This window comes from Pipistrellus kuhlii, unplaced genomic scaffold, assembly GCF_014108245.1.
Source record: "Pipistrellus kuhlii isolate mPipKuh1 unplaced genomic scaffold, mPipKuh1.p scaffold_m20_p_5, whole genome shotgun sequence".
Lineage (NCBI taxonomy): Eukaryota > Metazoa > Chordata > Mammalia > Chiroptera > Vespertilionidae > Pipistrellus > Pipistrellus kuhlii.
The window spans coordinates 20638441-20659365 of record NW_023425551.1 but is presented as its reverse complement, the minus strand read 5'-3'; the positions used below and the strand labels follow the sequence as shown (position 1 = coordinate 20659365).

The following is a 20925-nucleotide window of genomic DNA, read 5'->3' as shown; positions in this document are numbered from 1 at the left end:
ATAAAAGGGAGAGATGCTGCTAAACTTCCTGCAATACATAGGACAATCCCCAGCAAATAATTTACCTGGCCCAAAATATCACTAGTGCTGAGATTGGATTTATAGTGGCAGAAGGACAGAAAATGAAGCAAGAGATAGAGTAGATTATGAAGGTAGACTTGGTGATATTTAGATGATATTAAGATGAAAGAAGAGCCGAAACCGGTTTGGCTCAGTGGATAGAGCATTGGCCTGTGGACTGAAGGGTCCCAGGTTCGATTCTGGTCCAGGGCATGTACCTTGGTTGCGGGCACATCCCCAGTGGGGGGTGTGCCAGGGGCAGCTGATCGATGTTTCTCTCTCATCGATGTTTCCGACTCTCTATCCCTCTCTCTTCCTCTCTATAAAAAATCAATAAAATATATATTTTTAAAAAAAAGATGAAAGAAGACTAGGACAAGGATTAGTCTCACTCACAATTAGAAAAGGGGCTGGAAGAGGGCCCAATTCTTAAGAGATAATGAGTTTGATGTCGGCATTTTGAGATAGCAATGCAAATCTCCAGGAGATGGTTGGAAACAGGTAGATATTTGTCCACCTAAGTGCTGGCTCTTACAGTGAAGTTCAGGCATCTGGGGTCTCATTTTCATCACCTAAGTGTCTTGCTTGGAGGCAAGGGACAGATAGCTCTTCACACTGTGAGCATGCATCTACACATCAGAGCTTTGATTGATGGAGTCATTTTCAGCATTTGTTAATAAAAGTCGGGAGAAGGCTGAGTCATCTTGGGGAATGAGGCTAGGAACAAAGAACAGAGGGCCCAAAACTGAAGGAGGAATGAGCTGGCATTTATTGAGTGCTTATTATGTTTCATTTACCAGGCAAGTAATTTTCATGGGGAATTCATTTGATCCTTGCAACAACTCTGAAGTGGATATTGTTTTTGTTTTTTAACTAGGAACTTGGTAAGCAGAGAAATTAAATAACTTGTTAGTGAATAGAGTCTCTCTTCCTTATCATTATTCCTTGGCACCTCTCAACTATTTCTTTTTAAAAATATATATATATTATTGATTTCAGAGAAGAAGCGAGAGGGAGAGAGAGATGGAAACATCAATGAAGAGAGAAAACCATTGATTGGCTGCCTCCTGCACTCCCCACACTGGGAATCAGTGAAAGAGCAACCCAGGCATGCACCCTGGCCCAGAATTGAACCGTGACCACCTGGTTCATGGGTCAATGCTCAGCTCTTTCTTTCCCAGCTCATGTGATTGTTTTGCTCATAGTTCTTATAAAGACTGGATATTCTAAATTATTTGTTTTGAGATATATATGGATTTTCTCCTTCACATAGTTTTATGTATAATAATGTCCTAAGACACAGCCACTTAAGAGAAATAGGAAGATTCTTGAAGTTGGTATCATGGACACACAGGCACACAATTTTACATTACTACAACTGTCAGACATCTTAAGGTATGTTCTGACTTTAAGGGTTTGTTTATGGAGACAGTATGGCAACACACAAAGCAAATATGAATAGCTAACACTTTATAGAATTATGCTCCACACCAGAAAGGAGCAGAACTCAGAGGAAGAAAAATCTGTCTTTATAGGATTTAATTGTAAGAAATTTTGCTGTCTACTGTGCAAGAAAATATTCAGAGGTTTAAAAATATATTTTTTTTCAGAAGAAATGTATTTTATTTTTTAAAGATTAGGGAAGGTACTTTACTACACTAATAAGTATGTTTCTTAGCTTTTGCTTAAAACCTCTGTGCTGGGAAATGTTTTAAAGCTTCTTACAAACTTTGAATGTGTAATAATTTGATAAAAGGTTCTAGTACTAACTGTTCCTTTGTTGAAGGCTATAAACAATGTACCCTATTAATAAGACTGAAAAAATCTTTTAGATCATTTGTGTTGAGCAATATCTTGTTAGACTATTTGAATAACATATTAAGTTAATGGGGGAAAAGTGACAAGAATTAAACATAAACCATTTTGTCTTTCTCTTAAAATTTGTTCAATTATAAGAACTACTCATTAGTGATAGGATTAAAATAGGAAACAGAGCCTCATTATGCACTAGAAATTATAAACTTAATACAAATAAATGTCAGCTTTGTTATTCTGGAGTAGGGATTATTTTCATTTGTAGTAATTCCTAAATCACTGAAGAATTATAAGAAACTATAAAAATAATCTTGCCTTAGACACTTTCTTATACACAGTTGAAAAACCATACATTGTGAAAAAAGTCACACTTAATGACTTTATGTAGTGTAATATTTACTTTAAAAATGTCACTTTTTTATATCACATAGTGCTAGGTTTGATCATTTTTTTTCCCTTACCAAACCCCACAGTTAGAATCTTAGTATTTTGGGAATTCATGCTAAGTATTTTGATGGAGCAATAAAAGAACATGAGAGGTTTGTATAAGGAGCACTAACTATGGGGGGCAAGTTCCAGTCCCATCTCTCGCTAGCTTTGTGACCTTGAACAAATCACTTACTACCTGGATGTTCTCACTATATGAAGTGATTGGATTGGATTTTCAGACTCTAATCACAACCTTAAAAAACTAGCACACAGACTTGAAATTAGTTGCTTCATCATTTTGACATTGGAATTGATTTCTTTTATATTTCGGGAGATTTGAGGTCCATCATTTTTAGTTCTTTAAGATATCTAGATGGCCATTGAGAATTTTAAATGGGTGACAGACTTTGCATTTCCAGTGTTTCCCCTCATATATGTTTTGTTCTACATAGTCTTTTCTGTGATAGATGCATTTTCATTTTTCTTTTCTCTACTTTACCTCTATGTAAAGAATTTATGTCTGATGGGTTGCATATGTATAGGCATGACCTAAAAAATCAGAATATAGTAAGCTTGACTCAGATCTTTTTTAAGTTCATACCATATACCAGATTTCATTGGGACTTGATAAATTATAGAACTTAGATTTTTTTTAAAATTACATTTCTTCTTCATTTTGTTTAAGAATTGACTGTATATTGAGTTTGAATTTATCTTATTAAATGATGAAACCAGAATTTATCATATATCTCCTTCTAACCTCTTAGGTTGTGGATTCCTTTGAGATTCTGGCATACACATTGGACATCTGTTTAGAAATATAGTTAAGCAAAATTTTGTGTATAATTTGAGATTGTCAACCTTCCTCCAACCTAGTCAAGCTCATCCCATGGACTACTACAGTAAGAAAATTTTAAGGAAGAGCAGACGAATCTGTGAAATGCTGAATGGACATGTCTTTCTTAAAGCTTTGAATATTTTTAATAAATACTTCTCATGGTTACTGTTTATATTTGGGGTGTATATGCAGTGGTGAAAAACCAGAAATCTTCCCCTGCTTTCTTGGATTATGCTTGTGTTAAAGTAAAAATGGAAAAGAACTATGTACTAAGAGTATCATGGGAGACTGTGGGGACCTACTTCCGTGTAAAGGAAGGCTTCACTGAAGAGACATGGGCATAAAGTAAGGGAGAGAGAATGAGATGTTTCACAGAGAGGGAGCAGCATGTGAGGGCCTGATCCTGTGAATAGCTTAATATGTTTGAGAAAATGAAAAGTTGGAATAATATGAGCAAGAGCGGAGAATGGCTACAGGTCTTATACATAGTGATAAGGAGTTTGGATTACAAAATATTAAAAGAACCAATATCCCTGATGAACAAAAGATGCTAAAATCTTTAACAAAATAGTAGCAAATTGAATCTAGCAATATATTAAAAAGATCATACACCATGACCAAGTGGGATTTATTCCAGGGATGCAAGGTACAGTATTCACAAATCAATAAATATGATATGTCACAAACAAATTGAAAGACAAAAATCACATGATCATATCAATAGATGCAGAGAAAGCATTTGACAAAGCGTAAACCCATTTTTAATAAAAACTCAGCGAAATGGATATACAGGGAACATACTTCAACATAATAAATGCCATATATGACAAAGCTATAACCAACATTATACTCAATGGGCAAAAACCAAAATCATTTTCCCTAAGAACAGGAACAAGACAGGGATCTCCACTTTCACCACTGTTATTCAACATGGTACTGGAATTCCTAGCCACAGTGATCATATAAGAAGAGAACATAAAAGGCATCTAAATTGGAAAGGAGGAAGTAAAATACTCATTATTTGCAGATGATATGATATTGTACATAGAAAAATCCTAAAGACGCCACAAAAAAACTACTATATTTAATAAATGAATGCAGCAGTGTAGCAGGATACAAAATTAACACCCAGAAATCGATGGCATTTTTATACACCAAGAATGAATTCTTAGAAAGTAAAACCAAACAATCCCATTTACCACTGCAACAAAAAAAGTAAGATACTTAGGAATAAACTTAACCACGGAGATAAAAAACTTGTACCCAGAAAACTACAGGACATTGAAAAAAGAGCTAGAGGAAGTATAAACAAGTGGAAGAATATACCATGTTTATGGATTGGTAGAATTAACATTATTAAAATGTCTATACTGCCCAAAGCAATCTACAGATTCAATGCAATCCCTATTAAAATACCAATGACATATTTTCACAGATCTAGAACAAATACTCCAAAAATTTATATGGAAACAACAACAACAAACACAAACACACACCGTGAATAGCCTCAGCAATATTGAGAAAGAAGAACAAAGTTGGAGGAATCACAATACCAACGTCAAGTTTTACTACAAAGTCACTGTTATCAAAACACCCTGGTATGTGCACAGGAACAGACATATAGACCAATGGAACAGAACAGAGAACCCAGAAATCAACCTAAGTCATTATGCTCAATATTTGACAGAGGAGGCAAGAATATACAATGGAGTCAATACAGACTCTTCAATGAATGGTGCTGGGAAAATTGAACAGATACATGCAAAAAGATGAAACTACACCACCAACTTACACTATACACAAGAATAAATTCAAAATGGATAAAAGACTTAAATGTAAGTTATGAAACCATAAAAATCCTAGAAGAAACCATAGGCATTAAAATCTCAGACATATTGGCAGGGGGGTGGGGAGTGTCAATTGGGGGAAAAGGAGATGTAATACTTTTAAACAATAAAAAAGAAAGAAAAAAATCTCAAGACACCTTTCATAGCAATATGTTTGCAGATACATCTCGTAGGGCAAAGAAAACAAAGGAGAAAGTAAACAAATGGGACTATATCAAAATAAAAAGCCGCACAGCAAAAGAAACCATCAACAAAACAAAAAGGGAGCCCACTGTATGGGAGAAGATGTTTGGCAATGATACATCTGATAAAGGGTTAATATGCAAAATATATAAGGAACTCATACAACTTAAAAGGAAGACAAAACAATACAATTTTAAAAATGGGCAAAGGACCTAAATAGACACTTCTCCAAAGTGGACATACAGACGGACATATAAAAAAATGCCCAAAGTCACTGATCATCAGAGCGATGCAAATTAAAACGATAAGGAGGTATCACCTCACACCTGTTAGAATGGTCACCATCTACAAATGACAAGTGCTGGTGAGAATGTGGATGCTGGTGGGAATGCAGATTGGTGCAGCCATTATGGAAAACAGTATGAAGTTTCATCAGAAAATTAAATATGAAACTGCCATTTGACCCAGTATTCCATTTATACCTCAGAATACTATGCAGCAGTAAAAAAAGAAGGCTTTCTTACCTTTTGAGACGGCATGGAGGGACCTAGAGAGTATTATGCTAAGCAAGCAAAGCCAGTCAAAGAAAGACAAGTATAACACGATCTCACTCATATGGAATCTAATGAACAAAATAAATCCAAAGACATAGAAGCATGGGACAGACTGTTGAATCTCAGAGGGAAGGCAGGGGTGGGGTGGGAGGGTGGTTGAGATAAGATAAACAAAGGAACTTGTTTGCATATATGCATAACCCATGGGCACAGACAATGGGGTGGTGAAGGCCTGGGACGGGGTGGGGATGGGCTAGAAAGAGTCAATGGGGAGAAAATGGGAACATATGTAATACTTTCAACAATAAAGTTTTTTTAAAAATGCAAAAAGACTTTGTTCAGCAGGTAGTCTCATATGAATTATATTAAAACAAACAAACAAAAACAACAACAACAAAAACCTACCCTGCTGTATAGAGAAGAAAATACTGGGAAAAGCAGAAATAGATTGGCCAGTGGATAGCAGTAATTTAGGTAGGGGACAATAACTTACATTAGTGGAATGGAGAGGAGTGGACATTTTTGAGATATTTTAGGTGGTAGAAATAGGAGGTCATGAGAATGGATTGGATGTGGAACTTAAGGAAGAGGGAAGAACTCGAGTATTGCTAGATGTCATTTTGGATTGCTGGGGAAAGAGTGGCTTATTTGTATTATTTTTTTTTAATGTTTTAGTTTATTGCTTGTTTTATTTTGGAGGAGGGATAATGTGAATTCAGGAGTTTCCTTTAGTCAGTCTTGAGTTCTCAAAAGCCTCAGATGATCAAGTAGGCCTCTATCAGAGAGAACCAGTGAATCTTAAGAAATTCAGATATTTGGCTTGGAAATATCAATTTGAAGATTATCAATGTATTAGTGATATTTAAAACCATGAAAATAGGTGAAATCTCTGAGGAAGAGACTGTAAGAATAGAAATAGAACCCTGATGATCTCTGTTTTAAAGTTGGATAGAAGGTCACTGGGAAGAAGGCATGAGAAGGACAGCCAGAGTGGTTGTAGGGAAATTGGAATGTATATTGGATCATGTCATGGATACCAAGTAATTCAAGTTTTCAAGGAAAGGATAGTTAACTGTATAGAGTTTGGCTTAAAGGTTGAGAAGATGTGGGCCATTAGCTTTGACAACTAGAGGTCATCAGTAACTGAGATGAGCCAGTTTCATGGCTTGGTAGAGATGGAAGCCAGATTTAAGTGACTTGAGGGGATACATGATAGCTCAGGCCTAGAAATTATAAAGAAGTTTGCCTATGAAAGGAAACAGATATGGGGTAGAAGATAGAGATGTATGAGGATATAAAGGAAGTCTTTGTTGAGTGTAAGAAATACTGCAGCATGATTTTAGTTGTTAGGATTAATAAAAGAAAGAAGGAAAATGAGAGAAATCCTCAAGAAAACAAGAAAGTTCAGGATCCTGACTGTTTATGGTAGGGGTGTCGAACTCAATCAGAGAAGGGGCCAAAATCTAAAATCCAGCCTAAATTGCGGGCCGAATGGTTTACTGAACAGTCATAAACTGTCATTGTGATGGAAATGCAGCGGAGTGCAGTGATGACAGCGCAGCGGTGCGGGCCACATTGCAAGGCCTGGCGGGACGGATTTGGCCCGCGGGCCTTGTGTTTGACACGTGGTTTATGGAGTCAGTTCTTTGATAGGAAATGGATCATCAATTTTAAAAGGAAGGAAGAAGTAAAAACATAAATATAGAGAGAAGTAGGTATATAGATTTAGTGGAGGGAAATTAGAATATTCTAGCCTAATGGCTTTTACTTTTTCTACAAACTGAGGAGAGTTTAACAATTCAGAAGTGAGAAATTATCTAAATATGAAAGTAAGAAAAACTATTCACTGTGTCATCAAAAATTTAGGAAGAAATTTAACCAAAGAAGCACCAAGATGTTTTTACTACAGAAACATTGCTGAAAGAAATTAAAAAGATTTAAATAAATGGAGAGACAGTCTGTGTTCATAGATTGGAAGATTGAATGTTGTTAAAGTGATGGTTTTCCCCAAATTGATCTACTGAGTCAACAAAATCTCTCTACCAAAATCCCAGAAGAAATTGTCAAGCTGATCCTAAAATTTATAAGGAAATGCAAAGGACCAAGAATAGCCAAAACAATTTTGAAAACAAACAAAATAAGAGACTTACCCTAGCTAATTTTAAAATTTAATTAATCTCAAATAATCAAGAATGGTATAAGGATGAGCATGTAGGTTAGTGGAACAGGATTGAGATCCAGAAATAATTTTTACATTTATGATCATTTGGTTTTTTTAAAAAATGCCAGGACAGTTCAATTGGGAAAGAATAGTCTTTAAACAAATGGTGCTGGGACAATTGGATATATGTATGTTTAAAAAATGGCCTTAGGCATATTTTTGTGCTATATACTTGACAGTACACAAAAATTATCTCAAAATAGATCACATACTCAACTGTAAAACCTAAAACTATAAAAATTCTAGATGATAACAGAAGAAAATCTTTGTGACCTGTGTTAGGCAGAATTCTTAGATGTGACACCAAAAGCATGAATCTTAAAAGAAAAGCTGATAAATTGGACTTCATTAGCATTTTTAAACTTTTACAGTTTAAAGGATACAAGGATACTTAATATAAAAAGTTAAGCCACAGAATAGCAGAAAATATTAGCATGTTAAAAACATGATAAAGTTCTTTAATCTCGACTACATAAAGAAATCATATAATTCAATTATAAAAAATTGTATTAAAAATGGGGAAAAGACTTTAATAGATATTTCACCAAAGAAGTTAATGTGAATGGCCAACCCACATGAAAAGATGTTTAGTATTCATCATTAGGGAAATGCAAATTAAACCACAGTGATATGCTGTTACATACTCGAGTGGCTATCATTAAAAAAACTAACATGACATAGTATTGGTATTGTGGAGGAATTGGAATCTTTATACACTGCTCTTGGAAAATGGTTTGGCTGTTTCTTAAAAACTTAAATATATGCTCATCATATGAACCAGCAATTCCACTCTTAGGAATCTACCCAAAGGAAATGAAAATGTGCATAAAAAAAGTGTAAAAAAATGTAAATGTCTGTTTAGCAACATTATTCACAAATCAGAATTGAAAAACAATAAAAATGTCCATCATATGATGAATGGATAAACAATATGTTATATCAATGCAATGAAATTCTGTTCTGAAGTAAAAAGGAACAACTCACTTATAAATGCTCAACAAAGGTAAATGCAAACACATAAGTGGCAAAAGCTAAACACAAAGGAATACATACTGTGTTTGCTGTCATGATGAGTTTCTTTTCTAGATTGAGATATTTGCAGTCCACTTTTTATAATTTTTTTGTTTTCTTCATAATTTTTATCCCAGGCATAATATTTATCTAATCTAAATCATCAAGAAACATCTTTATAAGATTTTATCATCTTTTCTGGCCCATGTGGCTTAGTTCATCGGTTGCCAACCAATGGTCCATGGACCACTGATGGTTCGTGAGATCTGAAAGGTTGATGACCACTGGATTAGTTGGTTGAGCATTGTCCCATGGACCGAGAGGTCCCAGGTTCCAGTCCAGGTCAGGGTACACACCGGGGTTGTGGGCTTGATCCCCAGTAGGGATCATGCAGGTGGTTGCTGATCTACGTTCCTCTTCCTGTCTTCCACTCCTTTCTCTCACTAAAATTAATAAAAACATTTTTTAAAAAGATTGTATTGTCTTTTATGGAATTAGAAAGTTACTTGAAATACCTATAAAATACCATACATATTTTTTTGTTTTTATATGATATCCTACTTCTTTGAACTTTTTCCTGATCTTCTCAACCAGATAACCCTCCTGTAACCTTTCCACATTGTTTTATAAGTTTGCACTTATATACATCTTATACTTTTAGCCTCCTATTCAGGTATATATAATTTTTCTTAAATGTGGCAAGCAACTTGGAAGTGTTAGCTTGGAAGTGTTAGCTTATCCTTATTTGTTTTGCTTATATTATTCTGTTCATGATAAGCACCCAAAACACATTGGACTGGTTAATTTGGCACTTCAAGGCTTCATTTCTCATCAGTACATTGGTGAGTCCTAACCTAACCTCTTCACTTTTTAAACAATATGGAACCTCTGAGACCAGATTGTATAGATCTTTCAGTTAGACTGTATGTTTTTGAAAACTTTTGAAGTTTTCAGTCAGGTAACTCCAGTCAAATATAATGAGCATACATATTAATAACTTTAAGGTGCTGTACCTTATAATATTCTCCTATTAGTTTTTTTTAAGATTTCAGGTTCACTTCAGTAGTAAACTCACATGAGCATTTTTGCCTTTCTTGAAGTATAATTTCCAGTTCTTGAACTTGACAATGAACAAGTAGTGGTAGACAACTAATTTAAATAAGGAAACAGGTCAGTAGTTTCTCATTTAATTTAGTTGACTCTTGGAGGGAAAGCATAGCATTCTCATAAAATGCATAACAATAGGAAAGCATATCAACTCTAAGTGGTCATGCCTAACCAGCCTTAAAAATTATCTGCCTACTCACCCTCACGTCTCACTATCTTGTTTCCTATTATTCTCCTAATATGGACTTTGTGTTCCAACCTAGCAAATTCGTTTGTGTTTCTCACAGTTACTTGCTCTGTATCAGTTTATTTTCATTATGCTACTTTTTCCATGTGCAGTAGCCTCCCCTTGTAACTTCCATGCTTCCATCCTCCCCATTTTTCAAAATGTGATTTAGCTTTTGTAGGCTTTGGAAATTTAATTTGAACAACCTCACCCTCACTCTGAGACTTCCATTTGCCCATCCTTTTGTAGGAATTTTGCACTATGTATTGCTTTTTGTTTATGTCATTGCTTAGCTGCTTTTTCAGTATATTTACATCCCAACAATATTGTAAGCAAACTGAATAAAATTCAGGTCTGTTTTCTTTCATGACCTCATGAGGTCTATAGCAGCAAAAGTGTATAGTAGATGTTTAGGAAACAGCTCACTTTTTAGGACAAGCCACTTGCTTAGCCTTGCTGTTCTCTGCATTCATAAATGTGATTGGGATGATGAATTCAAGCAACTCTGGGCTTCTCACCCAGGGAAGTAAAAAGGGGGGTGCTGAAACTTGCAGTCTTGATTACTCTCTCCTTGTCCTGTCAACATTCTGGGCTTGAGAAGAGACAAGGAGGCTGCAAGAACAGGAACAAGTAGCATTCTGAGCTCTGATTTTGCTGCTTTGCTGACCAACATTGTCAGTTCCCCTCCTTCCCTTTTAGAACCCTTCCCCCTTATTTTTTTATTTTATAGCATAGTAATTGTAAGTTTAAAAAAAATAAAACTGGAAATTTATTGGCAACTAAAGAAAAAATTGTGGCAGAATTTGGATATCTTGGCACATTCTACATTCTTCTACAAAACATAATAAAGCACAATTTTGGTTGACTTCCAGTGTTCCTGGCTGAATGTGGAAGACCACAAATCCATGTAGAGATGAGCTTGCTGGTCACGCTCACAATAGTACTACATAGGGATAGCACATTCCCTAGCACAGGCCACTATACTGTGCCACATCAAAATTACATATTCTACTACTTATCATGGTCCATATAAATCTCATAAGAATAGTGAAAACTGCAGTTGTTAAACCTTGAAATCTAAGAGCCTACTGTATTCTGTGCCTGCCTTTAAAAAAAAGCTAAGGATTTAATAACCAGAGGAAGAGTGTTTATAGTTAGAATTTCTATTGCTACCTACAGTTTTGAACCTCTAGACTCTAGACAGAAATCGTTTACTTCCCTAATCACATTTCTGCTGATTCCCCCAAGACTTGGTACTGGAGCAAATGCAGACATGGTGTTTTCCACTTCCATTTTACTAACAAATGGCAAAAATAGAATTGTCATAGTTACTAATTGCATTGTATCATGGTTATTTTCTGCTTAGTGTTCTCTTTTGCTTCCTGTGTTATTCATTTGACCCTGCAGACCCATTTGCTGTCTTCTTCTTTTTCTTTTTCTTTTTATTGCCAAACAACAGATGACCCAAATTTTTCTCTGCTGCCTGTACCCCACTAAGCATCACTATTCTAATGTTTTTATTTCCCTTAACCCTACCCCCATTTTTAAAAGATGCTCTCAAAGTTTCCATTTATCTTAGTCAGCAAATCCAGTCATCTTTTCTTAGGTCTTATTCTGGTACCACCTCCTTTGCAATTAACACTGAATTACTTCTCGATGGAAATTATCTCATCTTTTTTTTGTTCACCATAATGTTAAATTATTATGTCTTTAGCATCTTATAAGTCTTTAAGTTTGTTACTTGTGTTAGTCTTTTAATAAAGAATAGGTAGGCCTTGATGTAGTCACAAGCATGTTTTGCAGACTATGGTATTTGGCAGAAATTAAATAACAGTTTTGTTTTTATTGAATTTATTACTGTTTTTATCTTCTATTTATTTCAAGTGATATTTATTTTCCATTTATATTGTGATATAACTTCCTTTTAAAATAAATCCATTAACTATATGAAAAATTTTTATCTAAAGAAGAAATATTAAGAACATAGTAGCACCGAAACCGGTTTGGCTCAGTGGATAGAGCGTCGGCCTGCGGACTGAAGGGTCCCAGGTTCCATTCCAGTCAAGGGCATGTACCTGGATTGCGGGCACATCCCCAGTAGGGGGTGTGCAAAAGGCAGCTGATCATCAGATGGTTCTTTCTCATCGATGTTTCAAACTCTCTATCCCTCTCTCTTCCTCTCTGTAAAATATCAATAAAATACATTAAAAAAACAAAAAACAAACAGTAAAAAAAAAAGAACATAGTAGCACAAGTGGCCCATGGACATGGCAGAATTTGTGAAGGTGATATGCCAGTGTCTGAAGTTTGGGAAACACTGGCATGATGGAAAAAGCCAGGCTTTGAGGTTTCACAAAGCTAGGATTATATTTTGGCCATGTTAATATCTTTTCTTTCATCTTGGGCAAAAACTTTCTCTTTGCCTCATAATTTTAATTTGTAAAATAAATGTAACAATGCTTGCTGTTTGGGATTATTTGAGGATTATTTTAGATAAGTACTAGCACACCACTCTATAAATGATAAATTTTTCTTCATTATCAAATTTGTTACTTTGTTTCTTTCCTCATTTAGTCAACAAAAAAATATTTCATATAATTTTAAAGATGCAGTTTAATTCTTAGGATTTCTTACTCTCACTTTAGTGCTTAACTGTTCTGGGCCTTAGTTTCCCTGGGCATTCGTTTTTTTCATCTGCATATTGAGAATAACATAGCACCAGCCTCATAGGATTGTTTTGAGGACTAAATTAATTCATAAAATACCTGGAATAGTCCTTGGTACTTGCAGTAGTACTATATAGCTATTAGCTATTATTATTGTTAGTTATGTTTCTAAAATGTTGGTTATGAAACAAACATGGTAAGCCAAGTTATTTCTCTATTTTTTAAATTATTAAATTGGCACTCTTCCTACAAAGAGGAAAATTGACCCTGAGACAATAACAAACTAGATGGATTACATAAAGTTTTTTGTTATCAAATACAAAACCATGATAAAACACAATAAAATACTGTACTGATACTTGAATTTTACACAGATCTTGTTCCTTTGAAGCTAGATTTATAGGATTTAGAAGTGGTTTTTATTATTCCCACTTAAATTCCCAATACAATTTACTCCTTATACTTTTGTTTGTCAGCCTATTTAATATAAGCCTAATATGCAAATTGACTGAACGGCAGAATAACTGCTCACTAGGTTGTGCACTGACCACCAGGGGGCAGATGCTCAATGCAGGAGCTGCCCCAGCCCGCAGGCCCCAAGCCAGCCAAGGTGGGTGTCAGCAGGTGCCCCCGATCGCCCTGCCAGTCACCCCACAGATCGGCCCTGATCGCCAGCCAGGCCTAGGAACCCTACCAATGTACGAATTTCATGTATTGGGCCTCTATTAATTCATATTTACATGTACATAGTGTTCATTTTTTAAAAATGGAACACATAATATATGACTGGTACTTTGGCAGAAATAGTTTTCAGAGAGTAGTTTGTGTTATAATTACATGTATTATATGTAATAGACAATATAAAATTTACACTCAGATAAATAATATTTGCACTAGAAAAGATTTTAAGAGATAGAACCCTATCTTTTCATGTTGTTTAGGAAACTTGAGATATCTGAGTTACCTGTATTTACATAGTAAGCAGTTATCAAAACTTGATTCTGTGGCCTATCCACTAAGAACTAACAATTCTTGTTTTATAATATAACAGAACTATTCATAATACAATTTATATGAATCTAACTCTGGACAAATAGGATTCCTTATAAGATAAATTAGTTGTTCAGATCATGAGTTTCAATCCATGTCCGTTACTTGCTGTGTATCCTTGAGCAAGCTTAGTAGTGTGAAACAGTACCTTTTAGGGTTGTTAGAATGATTATATTAGTTAATATGTTACTGAGCTTGGACAGTAACTAACACATATACACCATTTATATTAGCTTTTATCATAATCATCATTATCACCATTCTTACCCTATAATAGCCTGCAATAGCCCATAGCACAGATTAAAGCAATATCATAGTAACAGTGGAATAAATAGGTGTCTCTTTGTCACAAATATTGGAAATTTCCCAGGCCAAGGTTTACTGCTGCCTGACCACTGGTAAAGAATATGTACCAGAAATTATATCACAGTTACTTAAACCTGTTCAGTCTGATTCTACTCACTGACTACACACACTTCAGAGCTCCACTTGTTGTATGTGTTTATGAGAAATCGTGGGCTCCCAATTCCTCTCACTACAGGAGCAGTAGTGGTTACATAGTACAGTAGGTAAAAACACATTTTGGAATCCTCAGCTCCCCCACTTACTCTGACCATGGGTGGGCTATTATCTTCTCTTAGCTTTGGTTTTCTCTTCTGTGACAGTGGGATAAAGGTCCCTGTCTTTCAGGAAGAAAAATTCCTCTTATGAAGACTGAATGAGCTAATTTATAAGTGCTTAAAATGATGTTTGGTCCACAATGTTTAAATATTTAACTTCTATTATTTTTTTTAACATTTTTTTTATTAAGTAGGCATTGCTGAGACTCTATAATAGTCAGTTAAGCCTCCATGTAAGAAAACAGCGAGGTTTGACCTGACCAGTGTGGCTCAGTTGGTTGGGTGTCATCCCATGTTGCTGATTGGATTCCCACAACACATGCCTCAGTTGTGGGCTCCATCCCCAGTAAGGGGCATGCAAGGATAGAGGGTGTACAGGGGAAGCTAATTGTTTGCTCTTACATCAATGTTTTTCCCTCCCTCTCCCTATCTTTAAAAATTAACAAAAATATGTTTAAAAAAAAAAACAGAAGAAAAGTTTGATTTACTTTTAACTGATTCCTGAAAAACAGTATTCCTTAATCAAAAATTATAATTTAATACTAGAGGCCCGGTGCACGAAATTCATGCACGGGTGGGGTCCCTCAGAGTGGCCTGCAGAGATTGGGCCCTAGCTCTCGCCTCAGCTTTGCAGCCCCGCAGCCCTTCCTGGCATCCTGCCTTGGCCTGGTGCCACCCACTCACCCTGCACCTCGCTGCCACCACTGGTCATAGTCTGCAGGGCGATTGGGTCCCCACTTGCACCTGCCTTGGCCTGGCGCTGCCGGCTTACCTGCTCCACCATCCTGCCGTGATCCTGCTATCTATCATCAGGGCCCATCGAGCCTGGCAGCACCTCCACTGCTGCTCATGCTGCATTGCCAACGACCCCTGCCATGCTCCCCACCACTGCCAGCTAGGGCCTCCCTGCCTTCCCCTGGCCAACCCCACCCCCTGGTCAAACTCCCCAAAGAACTCCCGGTTTCGGGGACAATTTGCATATTATGCTTTTATTATATAGAATGGCATATTATAAGGAAACAGGTTGTAACTGTTGGCTTTTCATGTTATCTTATGTATCTTATTGGTTTAATGGGATCATTTATCTTGAAAGGTGTTTAGAAGGATACTTATAAGTCTGGTTGTGCTTGAGACAATACCAGCTTATACCTTTTGTCCAGTCATAACTATCAATATAAATAGTGCTTCCTTTCGTTCTTGCATATGTCTCAGATTAGATGTAAATTTTGCGGTCACCCGAAGTATAGTTTACTGGCCAGATTTATTTTACTAAACTATCCCCATGCTCCAATATTTTCTAAAGACAAATTCTACTATTTTAACCTTAAGTTTTAGATGGTTTGTGGTATTCTTGAAATCACTTTTGCATTTTTTGTTATTTTTCTCTTTACCTTTAGTCTGTATTTCAGTCTGTTTTAAAGTTTTTTTGTTGTTGTTAAAGTACAATATAATAGGTAATATGAAAAATTACTGTAATTGGCTATTTGGGAATTGAATTGAACTACCAATAAACATTATAGGCAGTCATATTACTTTTCATATCAGACATTCCTTACATTTTGAGGCTATCAGAAGTATTTTATTTGTTTAGGTAACTAATGACATACTGATTATAAGCAATAAAATATTTATTGGTTTATATGTACTAGTCTTATCATAGTAAACTGTCAATGGCAGTTTATATTGCCTAAAGCAATGTAAAGAACTGAGTCAGCCCTAGCTGGGTGGCTCAGTTGTTTAGAGCATCTTCACGGTATTTCAAGGTTGTAGGTTCGATCTTGGTCAGGGCACGTACAAGTACAAGAACCAACCAATGAATGCATGAATAAGGGGAACAACAAATCAGTGTTTCTCTCTCTTTCCCGCTAAAGTCAATAGATAAAAAAAAATTTTTTTTTAAGAATTAAGAGTCAGATATTGTTAAGAGGAATCTCTTTAATTAGAGAAGAGTGGAAGAGAGAGGGAAATGCAGAGAGAAATGTTGATGTGAGAGAAACACGTGGATTGGTTGTCTCCTGCACACACCCCGATCAGGGCCCGGGCCAGGGAGGAGCCTGCAACCAAGATATGTGTCCTTGACCAGAATCTAACCAGTGACCCTTTGGTCTGTAGGGCCGATGCTCTATCTACTGAGCAAACTGGCTACAACTAACTTCATAAACTTAAAATCTACTTTGATCCTCTTGAATGTTGATTACTTAACACATTTCTTATGGCTCCTTTCTTTAGCAGGTAGAATAAAATCTGCCTTTCAAATATTAAGCTTCTAGGTTTTATATCAGTAATCTATATTGTTATAATGAGTTCATATGATAAATTTCTATGGTATTATTAGCAGGGGGATAAGAAGATATGTAATATATATGAAATGTTTCTGCTGAAAAGTTATTATATTGAAAAACTCACCTCTAACAAATGCTTGCTTATATAGTACTTATCCAATACTTACCTAATATTTCAGTGTCTGATATAGTTAGTAAGGGCTCAAGAAAAATATGATACGTCTATTTTGCTATATTAGTTATGACAGATTTTACATATTTCTTATTTTTTTATGGTTTGTAAATTAATGTATGCCATTGCCAATAATGTATACAGTTTCTTATTTTACCTAAGAATACCATTGGGGAAAGACATGGAGAACTCACCCTTAACTGAGATAGGACAGTGGTTAATATGTGAAATGGAGGTTATACATAAACGTATAAGTGGAAGGAAGAAAAGAACCCAAAAAATTGAGATAAAATCCTAGCAGAAGAAAGCAAAGAAGCAATGTGGTCTTGAGCAGCAGGCTTGAAATAAAAGATCCTTTGAGTTGTTTAAGCCAAGAAATAAGCATTAAAGATTTTGGATAAGAAAGTATTATAGTGAAAGTGAGTTGAGATATTTGCTCTAGTACAATTAAGGATCTCGAAAGGGTTGGTAAGATTTCATTTCACTTTAGACCTGAGTTCAGTAAGGAAATTTGGCAGTGAAGTTAGTGGTGATAGCTAGTCATCTGCAAACATGCTTCATTAATACAGTAATGGATATTAGTTACCTACTTGTTTGTTGGAATGTGCTCAGTATTTAAATTATTTTTGTAACAAAGGAAAGTTTTAGAGGTTATTGTGTCCTCATGGCTTGTATTGACAGCAGTGTTTGAAAGAAAATTAAGTCATGTTGGAATGAGTGGGCTTTGATGTATGCCCCTATCTTCTCTGCCATTGATTTTTTTTTTTTTTGACCTTTACTCCTTGTCATAATTTATTGCAGTGGTGAACATAATATGTGTGGATCATGTGAAAAAGCCCACTCGATTTCCTAGTTGAGTTAGAATCTAATGGAAGGGGTCTGTATCCTAACAATTAAGTGGTTTCACTTGGCTAGAGAAAGAGTTGCATGTACACAAATATGCCAAATTTACATTAAGGGAAAATTACCATAGAGAGTGCATTAAATTAATGAAACTACTTTGAATAATATGCTAAATTAATAAATTTCAAATTTTGGAGGCAATAAATGATTTCCTAGGAAATTATGTATTTTAAAGATAGAAAACCTTGTTTATAACAAATATAAGAAATAATATGGAGACACATGTCAAAGATACACAAGTCTACCCTGTGTCATAGGTGAATTCTTCTAAATTTCTAAGGAGTACATAATTCCTAATCTATTGAAAGAATTTCAGACCAGAGAGGAAAAAAGTAAAGCCAACCCTTTCACCTATAGGGTTGTTGTTAAGCTTAATCATTTTAAGACTGTGGTTAAAATTTTATAAGTATTATGTTTTTCAAGTAATATACCATTACTAAATAGAATTCATTCTAGAAATCAAAGGATAGTTTGATGTTTAAGAACTCTATTACTAGAATTATTAATCTTAATAGACCAAAGAGAAAAAATAGGATTTCTTGGTTTTTTGCCCAGACATGCATAAAATAAAATTAATACCTACTTGTGATTTTTGAAATTCTGAAACTCAAAGACAAAACTCCTAGAAATGTGGAATTAGCTGAATAGTTTCTTAATATAACAAAGGTGTTGCAGGGTGTTAGCCAGTATCATCCTTAATGATAAAACACTAGATGTCATCCTGTAAAAGTTAGGACTATGTCTATAAATAAATGCTATCCTAATTAAAATCTCAATTTATTTTGATAAGTGGTTCTAAATATTTACTTGGAAGAATAAGTCATATGAGAATAGCCCAGAGATTTTTAAATAAGGGAAAAAAATTGAGGGCTGCACTAACCTTATTGTGGATATTTAAATATTATAAATCTAAAGTAATTAAAAAAGAGGTCTAGGATTAGATATACAAAACTGTGTGACATAGGGAACCAAAAATCTATATATATAAAAGCCTAAGCAACCAGCCCACTGGCCAACAGCTATGATGTGCAATGACCAACAGGGGGCAGACACTCAATGCACAGACATGGAAACATGGGACAGACTGATGACTCAAAGAGGGAAGAAGGTAAAGGGGGGTGGGGTGGAAAGAGATCAGCCAAAGATTTTATATGCATATTAGAGACCCGGTGTGCCTGTGGGGTCCCTCGGCCTGGCATGTGGAGATCGGGCCAAAACCGGCTCTCCAACATCTCCCCAGGGTCCTGTATTGCAAAGAGGACACAGGGGCCAAGGGACCCCACCAGTGCACGGGCCTTTAGTAAATAATACAAGTGTGTGAGTGGTTTTTCAAGTTACTGGAGAAAAAATGAGAAACAAGCAATCTCATATTGATAGTGGGAGAATTTTAGTAATTTTTTTGAAAGGCAATTTGATAGCTATTACATTTCAAATATAAGAATACTTTGGCCTAGCAGTTTTGCCTTTAGGAATTGGTAGCAAATATTTCTTTAATGATACATTTTGTTTAATACACAAATAGTGATGATAAATCAGACTTTTTGATACTGTTTTATTAGGAATTATTTTTGTAAATTGTATGTCACAGCCCCTTCCCTCCTTTCTCCTGCTTTCAAGAGCTTGTGGCCCCTAAAATTGGGATAGCTTGAAGAGATAATTAGTGATAAAGTGATTTTTTTTAGGTGGCACAACCAAGATCAGTTGTAGAGAAATAACTGCAAATGTTGCCTTTGAGCCATTTTTCTCCCCCTTTTCATGCTTCCTGGGGTGAAATTTTTGGCATGCAAACTTAAAATTTTGTTATGTTTAATACAGTAAAAAGATAGTATCCTTTAGGTTTGGAATTAAAAAACCTTGTTTCTAGTGCCAGTTCTTCCACAGACCAGCTCTGAGATTTAGGGTGAAGCAAATTTACCCTTGTAAACTTTGTTTCGGAGCCAAGCATCTTAACCTGTTTAGTATCTGTCTTTCTACTTCAGTTCCTCCAGTTCATTCCTTAATCCATTGCAAACTAGATTTTATCCTGCTGCATCTCTACTCAAGCAGCAAACACCTCCTAACTTCAAAACATAGAGTACATTTTCCTCCCTTTTTTATTTGGCGCTGCTCTTTCTCCCTTTTAAAAAATTATTTATTAATTTTCTGAGTAAATTATATATATATATATATATTTGGTAGTAAATACAGACTTGTATAATGAAAACATAGAAGTGTTCCTTCATTTCAGCACCCAGAAATAAACACTGGCATATTCACTGCCATTTGTATGTACACTAGATGCCTGATGCATGAAATTCATGCAAGAAAAAATCGTCCTTCCTTCTTCCTGCTGCCGGCACTGGCTTCCCTCTGGCACCCGGGACCTGGCTTCCTTTGCAGCCCAGGCTTTTTTTAGAAGGTCACCTGGAAGGACATCTGGAAGGATATCCAGTCTAATTAGCATATTATGCTTTTATTATAGACTAGAGGCTTGGTGCACAAAATTCATGCATGGGCGGGTCCCTCAGCCCAGCCTGTACCCTTACCAATCTGGAACCCGTTGGGGGATCCAGCTACCGGATTAGGCCTAATTCTGCAGGGAACAGCCCTAAACGGCCAGTCAGACATCTCTCTCGCAATCCAAGACCACTGGCTCCTAACCACTCACCTGTTTGCCTGCCTAATGCCCCCACTGCCCTCCCCTGCCAGCCTGATCTCGCCCCAACAGCCCTCCTCTGCTAGCCTGTTTGCTCCCCTGCAGGCCTTGTCGCTCCCAAAGGCCCTCCCCTGCAGGCCTGGTCTCCCCCAACTGCTCTCCCCTGCAGACCTGGTCATCCAACTGCCCTCCTGTGCAGGCCTAGTCACCCCCAACTGTTCTCCCCTGCCAGCCTGGTCGCCTCCAACTGGCCTCCCCTGTCAGCCTGGTCACCTCTAACTGCTCTCCCCTGCCAACCTGACCTCA

At 36.1% G+C, this 20925-nt stretch overlaps 1 protein-coding gene across 11 annotated transcripts in view; it reads left to right on the top strand.

The window, feature by feature from the left end:
- Positions 1-20925, top strand: part of REPS1 (RALBP1 associated Eps domain containing 1) — a 73241-nt gene that overhangs the window by 3475 nt on the left and 48841 nt on the right. The gene's annotated exons all lie outside the window — the stretch shown is intronic.